Source organism: Camellia sinensis, chromosome 8 (genome assembly GCF_055761805.1).
Source record: "Camellia sinensis isolate YWXY chromosome 8, ASM5576180v1, whole genome shotgun sequence".
Taxonomy (NCBI): domain Eukaryota; kingdom Viridiplantae; phylum Streptophyta; class Magnoliopsida; order Ericales; family Theaceae; genus Camellia; species Camellia sinensis.
The window spans coordinates 152,842,601-152,855,882 of record NC_138968.1 but is presented as its reverse complement, the minus strand read 5'-3'; positions in this window follow the sequence as shown (position 1 = coordinate 152,855,882).

The window sequence follows — 13,282 nt, the reverse complement described above, 5'->3', positions numbered from 1 at the left end:
CTTATTACAACATTACGCCCTCACGAAGGAGGGTCCGAATGAATAAGAGCTAACTAACTAGCTGATTAAACTAATCTAATTAAGCTAATTAGGCTAATTATTACAAGATAAATGAATAACTAGCTAAGCTAATCATTAATTATTACAACACTTTAACTAACTAGCAAACTAATTAATTAATTTACAACACAAATGCACACAAACTAAGCATGTAAGACATTAAACTATGCTGCCACTGCTCTGCCTCGGGAAGTAGAAGATGCACATGCTTGGTTTTGGCCCGAAAAGACCTCCGTTCTGCTATCGAAAGCCTCTATTTGAAATGTTGAGAATCTCTAGAACCTTTATGTTCCATCTTGCCAAAATCAACTGAGGTTCACATTAGTGACCTGCCAGCCACGGATGAATGTTGCCGGCTCTCTACCAGCCAAAAAGCTATACTGCTGGCCATCTATGGTGCATTGCCGGCCATGGATGGTGGCCTACCGGCCACTGATGCATTGGATCACCATGCTGCAGCAGAGTACAAACAGAGCAAAAAGAAATTTTTTCAAGGGTTGTCTGCACACTTTGCCTCTCCTTTTCATGGGGAAATCAAAGGAGGGACAAAATAAAATTTGGTTCATAAACCATCAATCAAGCAATTTCATTGCATGATGGCTTGTGAAACCAATTGTGCAAGTTAAATAAATGTAAAATGAGACCAAAATGACCCCCACCCTATCATGTATGATCAAGGGCAATGGAGACCTAGGAAAATGGTACATTCCATCACTTTTGAAGATGAAATGTCCCATTTTCCTTGTGTTCAAACTAACGTCTGATTTGAACACATGCAATGCAACACAAAGAATGATTATCTTGTGTTTTTTAGTTATCAATTTTGTTTACTCATTTTAATTACCAAGTCATCTTTTAATCAATTAAGTCCATTGGTGAGTGTCCTCTAATGGAAAGAGGGCTCAAACCACAAGTTGCTTTGGGCATAAAAAAGACATTACACTGTTGGTAATGAACCCCCTAAGGGATTAAACTATTAGGTGTAGCACCTCCATTTCACACTTTGGGAAACAAGTAGTTTAAAACCACTTTCAAAGAAAAAATAAAATCAAGAAAGGAGGGAGGTTGCAGAAATGATTAAGTGTTGAAAATGAGTGATAAAAGTACTAAAACATGCAACCAACTCAAACCAATGATGATTAAAGCCTTAAAGCACCAAGTTAGTAAAGGAATTTACACTACAACCATGCCATACAAGGCTCAAATGGCACCAAACAACCAAAACAGTGGCAAAATAGTTCAAAATAGAGTGTAAAACATGCTAGACTTGAGCCACTAAAAGCTAAAACATTAAGCTAATACATGGGGCTAACTAGACGTGCAAACAAGACACAAGGAGGGGAGGCTAACCCCTCCAATTTTAGACTTCAAAATGAGTTTTTTACCACTAAAAAACCTTTGAAATTCAGTGGTTAAAAGGCCCAAAAAGGATAATTTGAAAGTGATGAATAAAGGCACAAAAACCTTACAAACTAAGAAGCAAGAAGGGTGAACCACCCCATAACTAAAAAAGGGCTCAAACAACCACTTTTAAGCCACAAAAACAAAACTTTTTTCAGTTTAAAACCAGCCCCAAAATAGTAAGAAAGGATGGTAAAACAAGTATATTAAAACAAAGTAAACAAGGCAAGTGTTATACCTTTGAAGTAAAGCTCAAGTTTAGGCACCAAACCAAGCTAAAACCACTTGCTAGAGCTCAAAGAGGGTCTCAAATAGCCTCAGCCCAAAGAGAAGCAACTTTGATTAAGGTAGTGTACATAAAAGTGTAGAGAACACAAGCAATTAAGCACAAAATTGCAAGAGAGAGAAAGAAATCTAGAGAGAGAGATTTTTGTTCTAAAATTTTTAACCCTCAAAAATGGGGGAGGAACCCCCCTATATATAGAAAATATGAATTCCATACAAAGAGACCTAGCCCTCCATGTATGGGCAGATGCAAGCCTCTGTGCAACTAGCCGGCACAGCTGGCACAAAATATCTGCAGAAAACACTGGTGACCGGCCGGCCGGCCATCAACCGGCAAGGCACATCAATGGCCGGCCAGCCAAAAGCCTTGGCCGGCATCCCTTATAGATTGTCGGTAGGCCACCAAAGATTGCAAGAGAGGGAGGCAACACATGGTCCAAAAAGGAGACAAAAAAGATGCAGGGTTTGGAAGGCTCAAACCTGTGGCGTTCCGTCGAGGACTTCGAGCGCTTGGCGAGCAACCAGACTCGTCATCGGATGTACCTGCAAAAACATCCAAGTCTTGAAAGGCCGTCAAAAATGAGGTGTCTACTCATATAAAAAATGCGATGAGACCGTATTTTGCATAATGCAGACATACAATCCTAAGGATGAAAAATTCTACATCGAGGGAAAAGGCGTACCACTACGCCGAAGCGATATCCGACTGGTTTTTTGCATTCAATGCAGCGTGGACTAGCTTGATTTGGCATATAGGTCGAGGCCACCGTCTGATTTTATTCAGCGCCGCTGTGACATTGTGGGGAGGATATCGTGCAAAAAAATTAAGGAACTATTCGATGATGCAATACAGGGCAATAGTCGTAATGATGAAGAAGACGTCGCGAAGCTACTGTCATTGTATATATGTGCGAAACTGTTTTTTACCACAACCAGATAGTCAATTGGGTGGGCGTTTGTCTGAGTTATTGACAAACTAAGTACGATACAGTTATATGATTGGACGGATGCAATATGCACCGCATTAATTGCGTCACTGAATGAGTTTCATGATCGGCCAGAAAGGGTAACCAAATGTGTTGTTGTTTTACTCTTAAGTTAATGTGACATGTTTGAAGTAGTATGAATTTTTCAGTTAATGACATGTTTGTATTTGTTTGTTAGTACGTCATGTTCATGAACGTGTTTACAATGTACTGCAGTTTTGTTTTATGTGAACACACCAACCTCATCGAACCGAAACGAAATGTGCTGCCACGTTTCTGCAGATGGAACATTGCAACTTTGACAACAAAAATGAAAAGGGTAGACTTGACTCGCGGAGGACAATTTCAGGTATGACACAGAAAGATGATTTTTATGTTTTTATTGAATAATATGTAGTGGAGTGGGTAACAATTTTGTGATGTGTTTGACAGGTGAGGTGCGGTAAGCTGGAGGGTAAATTTGTTGAACGGTACAAAATAGGTACGACATTGGCTATTGGTGAATTTACAAGGACAGAAGGCAAAGTGTTGGACGTAGAACCAGTGTCGGTGCATGTTGGTGTGTCACATAAGGATGTTGTTGATGATGTTGTGGAGCCAAGTGTTGACTGTTGGCGAGTGGACTCATTTGCAGGGGTCCACATCGAGAAAGGCAGAATGATGGACGAGGCAGACACACATGAGGGAGGCAGCAAGTGTGTTACGAAGCATGGTTTGGGCGCGGTTGTTGGAGGTAAAGGGTGGCCAGTATTATTAATACATCTACTGGATTTGTCAACCACGCAACCAACTGAGGATGTGGATCCAAAAGTAGTCAGTGGTAGCAATAAAATGAGTGAAGCGTGTAAAAGAGTAGCAGAGTTGGAGGAAGAACTAAGGCAGAAATCGGAATGTGTGCGTGAACTTGAATGTAGGGTTACGAGCATGGAATGTGCACTTGGTTTGCAAGCTGCAAATTTGTGTATGGGGTTCGATACTATGATCAGTTCGAAGGATGCTGAAATTGCACGTTTAGATGCCCTCCTATCGAAGATGAAAACAACAATAGCACGGTTGGAGGACCAGGTCGACAAGTATGGGGCGCACAAAGTAACGCAGTCGGCTAGGAACATAACTACAAGTTGGGGCATATCATCAGACCAAGGCGGTGGCTGTAAGTCCATTCCACAGTGTCATAATGGAACCAGCAAGCATGGTCCACAAAACCACACAACCAGTGTCGAAGGTCATGGATGTGCAGTGACCGAACCACGTAATGACGATGTCAACGTAGTAAATCCCGTTGTTGTTGGCCAAAACATAATGACACAAAAAATTGATGGAGCTGTAGATCGGTTTCCATCGTTACATGAAGGTGTATGTAGTCCCACAGAGGAACAAGGTAAATGCAATTCTGTTACCACAAGTAACACAACCGCAGCAGTGAACAATAAGAACATTAAACACGTTCTGGATCAGCCAGGCAGCGATGTGGTGGACAGGGTAATAGACTTTGTGAATATTGAGACACCAAACATCACATCGTTGGTGCGTGATTAAGGCCGAAATGTACATCATTGAGGCCGTTAATTAGAATCTCTTAATTTCACTTGTTGGTCAAACTGTATACTTTATGTGTGTTGAGTGTCAATTAGGTTGTACATCGTCGGAGCATAAAATGGGCAAAAAGACAGAATTTGGACAGAGTTGACTTTTTCTGCACGTGCGTTGACTTTTTTCGCACGTGCGTTGACTTTTTCTGGGAAAGTCAAACTGACGTTTTAAACTTGTTTGGACGAGATTGGAAGTATAAAAAAGCAAGTAAAAGGCTGGATTAGGGTTCAGAAGTTTTTTTGGACCTAAAGGGAGAGGCTAGGGTTTGGAAAAGAAGAGAAACAAAAGCTCCAAGATGTCTCCCATCGTGGTTCCTTCTCCTTCTACCTCCTTCCACTCCTCCATGAGTGGCTAGTCTTCTTTTCTGGGGTTTTGATGAAACCCTAGCCATGTAATTATGTAGTTTTCTTTTTTATTTTTAATTATGTAAAGGTTTGAACATTTGTATGGTGATTTAGAAGTTTGTTTTATATAATTTTCATTATTCTTTCGAATATTTGACTTTCTGTGATTGTTAAATGTTATCCATACAATTGTTTTCTTTTCTTTCACATTCAAGGTATGAGACGAACCATACTACGAGGAACGAGTCGTATCACTACCTTAGTTTAGAGTGAACGGTTCATATTACTTGAGATGGTTCGTGCTCGTACATTGAATGTGATGATCTTCTTGTTAAATGCTTTGAGCTTGTAGTTGCGAAGCATTAATCCGTTCAAATCATAGCATAATTGATTTCAATTGGAAACCCTAATTATGTGGTTAGTGGTGAATTCTCTACCCTAGGATTTTTCCCCAATTCAGTAAATCCAATTTCATTTATTATTGATAATTTAATTCCTTAGTTTAATTTACTTGTTATTAAATTAGGTTATGATCATTTAATCTTTTTATCAAAATTAATTTAGGAAGGTTAACAATTAAATTAGTTTAATTTCACAATAGTCCCTGTGGATCGATACCTGGACTTGTCATTATTCTGATTGAATTTGGTATAGTTTAGTATTTAATTTTGGTGTGTTCAACGAGCCACCAAATTTTGGCGCCGTTGCCAGGGACTTCTGGTGAAATTAGTTAATTTAAAGTTACATTCTTATTTTAATTTTTAGTTTAGGATTTTATGCTTTTGGTGTTGCTAAGTGTGCAGAGCGTTTGAAATTGGAGCTATCACTGGAGTGCAAGCGGAGCGCAACCGAGCTTCAAAAATAAAATAAAAAAAAACCGCAGCACTAAAGTGAGTAAACAGAAGCAAACACTCACAAGCAAAGCACCAAAGTGCTAAAACGGAAGTCAAAGCTCAAACAGAGGTTGGAGACAACGTCTACACATCAAGCATCCGCAAGGCGAGTAAAGCGTTTTCGTTAAACTGCTATGAGTATTTCTTCCTTTGGTATTTTGCTTTCATACTTAGTGCACAGAGTCGGAACTTGTTGTGTGTGTTTGGGTAGTGTATGCACGGGCGTCGTTCTTGTCACCCTGAATTATGGAGTTTGGACCTTGAACTAGAAAGGACTCTTAGGAGACTTAGGGCTTCTGCCCGTGTTCCTAGGCTTGAGTATTCATATTCATACATTGAGCCATTAGAGATGGCAAATCCTAATGTCCCGAATGTGCCCAACCGGACACTTAAGGATTTTTTTTACACCCACTGCATATACATCACCATCATGCATCCAATTACCCAACCCCACTGCTGCTCATTATGAGATTAAGTCCAGCACCATACAAATGCTCCCATCATTCCATGGACTAACTCATGATGACCCTTATAAGCATTTGAATGAATTTCTGGAAATTTGCTCGACAGTGAGGATCCAGAATTTCACAAATGAGGCCTTAATGTTGCGATTGTTTCCATTCTCGTTAAAGGATAAAGCCAAACACTGGCTAAATTCTTTACCTTCTAATTCAATCACAACTTGGGACCAATTACAGCAACGGTTCTTGGAGAAGTACTTTCCCATAGGTAAAACCAACCAACTTAGGCGAGCAATCACAAACTTTGCTCAAATGGATGGCGAGCAATTCCATGAGACGTGGGAAAGACTTAGAGACCTTCTCCAACAGTGTCCTCACCACCAAGTGCCTAATTGGCAACTTGTTCAAACATTCTATTATGGCTTAACTGAGCCGCACCGCCAAATGGTGGATTCGTCCTGTGGTGGGACATTCATGTCTAAAAATGATGTCGAGGCATGGCAATTGTTTGAGAACTTAAGTGATAATTCCCTTCACCATGCCTCCGCAGCCCGGCAAATCCGGCAACCAGTAGTTGGAGCCCCGAAAAGAGGGGGCATTTATGAGGTCAGGCAAAACCTAGAGTTAGCCCAACAAGTAGAGGCCCTGTCCCGCAAGATGGACCAATTATTAGCTACGGGACATGCCCCTACCCAGCAAGATCAGCCTCAATTTCACGGGACATGTGTTATTTGTGCGAGCCCTACTCATGACTTGAGTGAGTGCCCTTCGGCATCACAATTTCCTGAGTTAGTCCAAGAGCATTTGAATGTGGCTCAAGGATTCTCCAACCCGGGTAATGATCCATATTCTAACACATACAATCTGAGATGGAGAAATCACCCTAATTTCTCATGAAGACCCCCTTCACAAGGCACTTCTTACAATCCTCCACCACCAAGGCAGAATTTCAATAATTTTGCCAACCAATCATCCTACCGACCACCGCAACCTTATCGACCCCCACAACCATACCGGCAACCACAACCCCCGCCTGTTCCTCAAGGCAACTCTGCCTTTGAGACTCAGGTGTTGGAAGTTCTCTCAGAACTTAAGGGGTTAGCACCGATAGTTCACTCCCACACTCGCTCTATTGCCAAGATAGAGACCTAATTGGGTCAAATGGCTATCAACATGAATCGGAGAGAGGAGGGAAAATTACCAAGTCAAACTGTGGCCAACCCTAAGGGACAATACGGGGCAGAGAGTTCGGGTGGGAATGGTAAGCAACATGAGCAAGTGCAGGCGGTGGTTACTTTAAGAAGTGGTAGGACGTTAGAGCCTCAGTCAGTTGCATCTGATGCAACTAGAGTTAGGAAGGGTGACCACGGTGGTTCACCTAATGAGAGCAAGGGTAAGGGGGAAACGCTTAAGAGGGATGACTTAGTCCCTAACACTTCACTTGAGCCCAAGGCACCATATGTGCCTAAGGCACCCTTTCCCCAATGCCTTGATACACCGTCCCCTTTTAATAAGAATGCAGCATCTATGGAGGCAATGATGGAGGTCTTTAAACAGGTAAAAATCAACCTCCCCCTGTTGAAGGCGATTAAGCAAGTACCATCATATGCCAAATTTCTGAAGGACCTATGTACGCAAAAGCGTAAATCTAGGACACATGTGTCCCAAAAGGTCCTACTCACGGAGCAAGTAAGCTCCATCTTGTTGAATGACACACCTCCTAAGCTTAAGGACCCGGGTGCCCCAACCATTGCATGCATTATTGGGGACCATTTCATTGATAGGGCCTTATTAGATTTAGGGGCTAGTGTAAATTTGTTGCCGTACTCTGTGTACGAGGAATTTGGGCTTGGCGAGTTGAAGCCCACTACTGTTACTCTTCAGTTGGCTGACCGATCCCTCAAAGTGCCACGTAGCATGATTGAGGATGTGCTAGTTAAGGTTGATAGGTTCTACTTCCTTATTGACTTTTTGGTATTAGATATGGAACCGGTAACCAATTCTAGGAAACAAATCCCAATGATCTTAGGTCGACCTTTCTTGGCTACGGCCAATGCATGCATTAATTGTCAGACCGGGATTATGGAAGTTTCATTTGGTAACATGCAAGTGAAACTTAATGTTTTCCAAGCATCCCAACAACCTCATAAGAGAGAGGAGTGCTTATTAGTAGATGTTGTGGATGAGATTGTAGAGGAGGCTTTGCCCTCCATTCTTGTAGAGGACCCTTTAGAGGCTTGTCTAGCTCATTTTGGGTTTGAAAATTTTTGATATTGATGGGTCGGTTGAGGAGGTGAATGTCTTGCTTAATTCTTCTTCTACACCGGATTTTCCTCCATAGAAAGCCCGATTTGAGTCACTTCCTCCTCTGTCAAGAGAGCCTGCCATACCATCTTTGGTCACACCACCTACACTTGAGTTGAAGCCACTCCCGGCCACACTCAAGTATGCATTTTTAGGGCCCCAAGATACTTTACCGGTCATTATTGCATCTGACTTGACTGCAACGCAGGAGAGTCAGTTAATGAGTGTTCTCGTGGCACATCGGAGTGCTATAGGGTGGTCAGTGGCTGATTTGAAAGGGATAGATCCCTCTGTGTGCATGCATTATATACACCTAGAGGAGGACTCCAAACCTTCTCGCGAAATGCAACGGAGACTGAATCCTAATATGAAAGAGGTGGTGAAGAAGGAGGTTTTGAAATTATTGGATGCGGGTATTATATACCCCATCTCGGATAACAAGTGGGTGAGTCCCACGCAAGTGGTGCCCAAGAAATCGGGCATCACAGTTGTTGAGAATGAGGGAGGAGAGTTAGTCCCCACACGAACCACTACTGGGTGGCGAGTGTGCATTGATTATAGGAGACTAAATTCCTCGACTAAGAAGGACCATTTTCCCTTACCTTTCATTGACCAAATCCTAGAGCGGTTAGCGGGGCAAGGTTTCTATTGTTTTCTTGATGGCTATTCGGGGTATAATCAAGTTCCGGTGTACCCCGCTGACTAGGAAAAGACCACATTCACATGCCCTTTTGGCACTTTTGCTTACAGGCGCATGCCCTTCGGGCTATATAATGCACCGGCGACCTTTCAACGGTGTATGATGGCCATTTTCTCCGACATGGTGGAGAAATTCTTAGAGGTTTTTATGGATGACTTTCGGTGTTTGGACCATCTTTTGAGGAATGCCTTAGGAACTTGACTAGAGTGTTAGAACGATGTACTGAGGCAAACCTAATCTTGAGTTGGAAAAAAAGCCATTTTATGGTTCATGAGGGTATAGTGTTGGGACACATTGTGTCCCCTCGAGGTATAGAGGTTGACAAGGCTAAGGTTGACCTCATTGCAGGCCTTCCTCCACCCAATTCCGTGCGTCAAATTAGGTCTTTCTTAGGGCATGCAGGTTTTTACCGTAGGTTCATCAAAGACTTTAGTAAGATATCACGTCCTTTGTATAGTTTACTGGTTAAGGACGCGCCTTTTGTCTTTGATGAGGCATGCTTAAAGGCATTTGAAACACTAAGAATGGCCTTGACCACCGCCCCAATCATGAAATCACCAGATTGGTCTCTTCCCTTTGAAATCATGTGTGATGCCTCCGATTATGCTGCCGGGGCTGTGTTGGGCCAAAGGGTCAATAAGGAACCATTTTCTTTATATTATGCTAGTCGCACTCTCTCGGATGCTCAATTGAACTACACTACTACCGAGAAAGAGTTGCTAGCTGTGGTCTTTGCCTTAGACAAATTCTGGTCTTATCTCCTAGGTTCCAAGGTCATAGTCTTCACTGATCATGCCGCTTTGCGGTATTTACTATCTAAGAAAGAGACCAAACCTAGGTTGATTAGATGGATTTTGTTGCTTCAAGAATTTGATTTAGAGATCCGTGATAAGAAAGGATCTGAGAATGTGGTGGCGGATCATCTCTCCCGAATCCTCGTTGAGTATAATAGCGACCCTCTTATTTTGCATGATTCATTTCCAGACGAATAACTTTCTGAGCTGTCACAAGCGAGCCCCCCGTGGTTTGCACATATTGTGAATTACTTGGCCATTGGGCGAATTCCGCAGAATTGGTCTAAGCAAGACAAAGACCGATTCTTTTCACAGGTCAGGTATTACTTTTGGGAGGATCCGGAATTGTTTAAATATTGCTCCGACCAAGTGATCCGACGGTGTGTTCCGGAAAGTGAGGTGCATAGCATTCTTACATTTTGTCATTCTTCTGCATGTGGCGGTCATTTTAGTGGGCATAAAACGGCCGCCAAGATTTTACAAAGCGGGTTTTATTGGCCCACAATTTTTAAAGATGCCCATCAATTTTGTAGAACTTGTTTGCGCTGTCAACAAATGGGTTCAATGTCTCGGCGTGACATGATGCCAATGTCCCTTATTCTTATGGTAGAAATATTTGATGTTTGGGGGATTGATTTTATGGGCCCTTTCCCGTCGTCGTTCAGGTTTGAGTACATTCTCTTGGCAGTAGATTATGTGTCTAAGTGGGTGGAGGCAATAGCTACCCGAACAAACGATCATAGAGTGGTAATCAAATTTTTGCATGAAAATATCTTTAGTTGTTTTGGGTTTCCTAGAGCCATAATAAGTGATCAGGGTACACATTTTTTGTAACCGGTTCTTTGAGTCAGTAGTTAAGAAATACTCTATCACTCATAAAGTTGGCACTCCATACCACCCTCAAACTAGTGGCCAAGTGGAAGTCTCAAATATGGAGGTAAAGCACATAATTGAAAAAACGGTGAGACCGGATAGGAAAGATTGGTCACAACAGTTAATTGATGCATTATGGGCTTACCGCACTGCTTATAAGACACCCATTGGGATGTCACCATATAGAGCAATGTTCGGCAAAGCTTGCCATCTCCCGGTTGAACTTGAGCACCGAGCATTGTGGGCCATAAAGAAGTTTAACTTCGATATGGCCGCGGCTGGGCTGAACTGGAAATTGTAACTCAATGAGCTGGAGGAAATCCGGAATGATGCATATGAGAGTTCGAGAGTTTTTAAAGATCGGACTAAAGAATTCCATGACAAGCACATTAATAGAAAATCCTTTGAACCCGACCAAAAAGTGTGGCTTTTTAATTCAAAATTGAGACTCTTTCCGGGTAAGCTAAGATTAAGATGGGATGGCCCCTTTGAGGTTGTTGAGGCATTTAGTCATGGCGCCGTTGAGGTGCGAGATCCAAGAACTGACCACACTTTCAAAGTGAATGGCCAAAGATTGAAACCATATATAGAGGGGATTGGGAATGGGGATATGATTGAGTCCATTGCTTTGATGGACCCATTTTACTATGATTGATAGATTGATTTCTTATTCTCTTTTCTTGCCCTTCTATGCTATTATGTTTTTCTTTGTTCTCGTTATGCTTTACTTGCATCTAGCAGACTTTAAATCCTCTAAAGGTGTAATTCCTTTGGTGTTTGCCGTGCCCAAACGGCATCTGACGGTCTGGTATAGCCATCTAACCGTGTTTGTAGTGAGTTCCTAGGAGATCAACTGAGACGGTGGAAACTAGAGTTCGAATGGCAAGCCTAGAACACAAAGGTTTGGGATTTCCGAGACTAGAGTCTGGTTTAAATACCCAGGGGTGTGGAGATTGCTTCAAAACTATCTCGGCTTGAACTCTGTATGGCAGCCCCATAGGTTGAGGTAGCTTTATGCGCCTCGATTCTGAATACCGAATCAACCTAGTCTGTCACCCTGTTAGAGAATAGGGAAAGTTACAAACACAGTTAGGGAGAAAAGTAGTACAAGTGGTTTTCGCGTGAAGATTATACCTTTAGTGGGTCTTTCGAATAAAAAATTTAAAAAAAATTAAAAAAAAAAAGTGGGAATTGCCGCACGTGCGGCCTGGGCCCCGCACGTGCGGAAAAAAATTGGCAAAACAAATGTTGAGCATTGCTAAATAAACAAGTGCGGGGAGTGGCGTGCGTTGACCAGCCGCACGTGCGGCTTGGGCCCCGCACGTATGGGACGCCGATTTTCCAAAAAAAAAAAAAAATTGCGAGAAGGAGAAAAATCGCCGCACGTGTGCGGCCTTGACCCCGCACGTGCGGGAAATTGGCAATTTGAAGAAGTTGCACTCTGCTTTAAAAGTAGGTGCGGGGCAAGTGCGGGAATTTCCTTTTTATTTTTATTTAATTTCAAAAAAAAATTCCAGATTTTGTTTCGCTTTTACTCTTATTATTATTATTATTATTATTATTATTATTATTATTATTAGTTTCATATACTAATTTCAATAAATAAATAAATAAAAATGTTTGGTTTTGTTTTATTATTATTATTTTTTCTTTCTTTCTTTCTTTTATTTCATTTTTTAATTTATTTAAGTAAATAAATTTTAAATAAATACATAAATCTATTTTAAATATAAATAAATAAATATACAATTAGGTTATTTATAATTTAACAATATATATATATATATATATTAAAATAATAATCATAAAAAAAATTACTTTAGTATTATTTTTTTTTTTTATTTCCTATTTTCATACCCAAAAAAAAAAAAAAAACCCAAACATTATCTACACCTACACACTTCCAATCCCACTCCATCTGAGATCTCTCTCTCACACTCTCTCTCTCTCTCTCTCTCTCTCTTAACCCCACAAACCCACTTTCTTCTTCCTCTTCCTCTTCCCTTTTCTTCTTCTTCTTCTTCCTCTTCCCTTTTCTTCTTCTTCTTCTTCTTCTTCTTCCTCTTCCCTTTTCTTCTTTTTTCTTCTTCCTCACCACCATCATCTCACCGCCAGCACCACTACCCTCTCCGTCCGACGAAACTCCGGCGACCACCATTTTTTCCGGCGAACCTCCATTCTTTTTCTCTCTTTCTCCACTTTTTCAAGGTTTTTTTCTTTTTCTTTTTCTTTTGCGTAGATTTGTGAATGTAGGAATCAATGTGTGGAGTTTTTGATTTTGTTTTTATTTTTTTTTTATTTTGATCTAGTGTTCATCCTTAAAAAAAAATAAATAAATAAATAATGCTTAGCCATGACTGATCTACTTCTTTTTAGTATTTTTAGTGGTCATTATGATTTTTTTATTTGTGTTCCTTTAGTTGTAGAATGCATGTTTATTAGTTAAAAAAAAAAACAGAACCAAACTCGACATAGGAGGAAGATGAGCACCGTACGTGCGACCCTTTATGGCGAACGTGCGGGCAAAAAAAAAAAAAAAACCTCATAAGTAATGGTACTAACACTAATCCTAATTTAGTTTTTTTTTT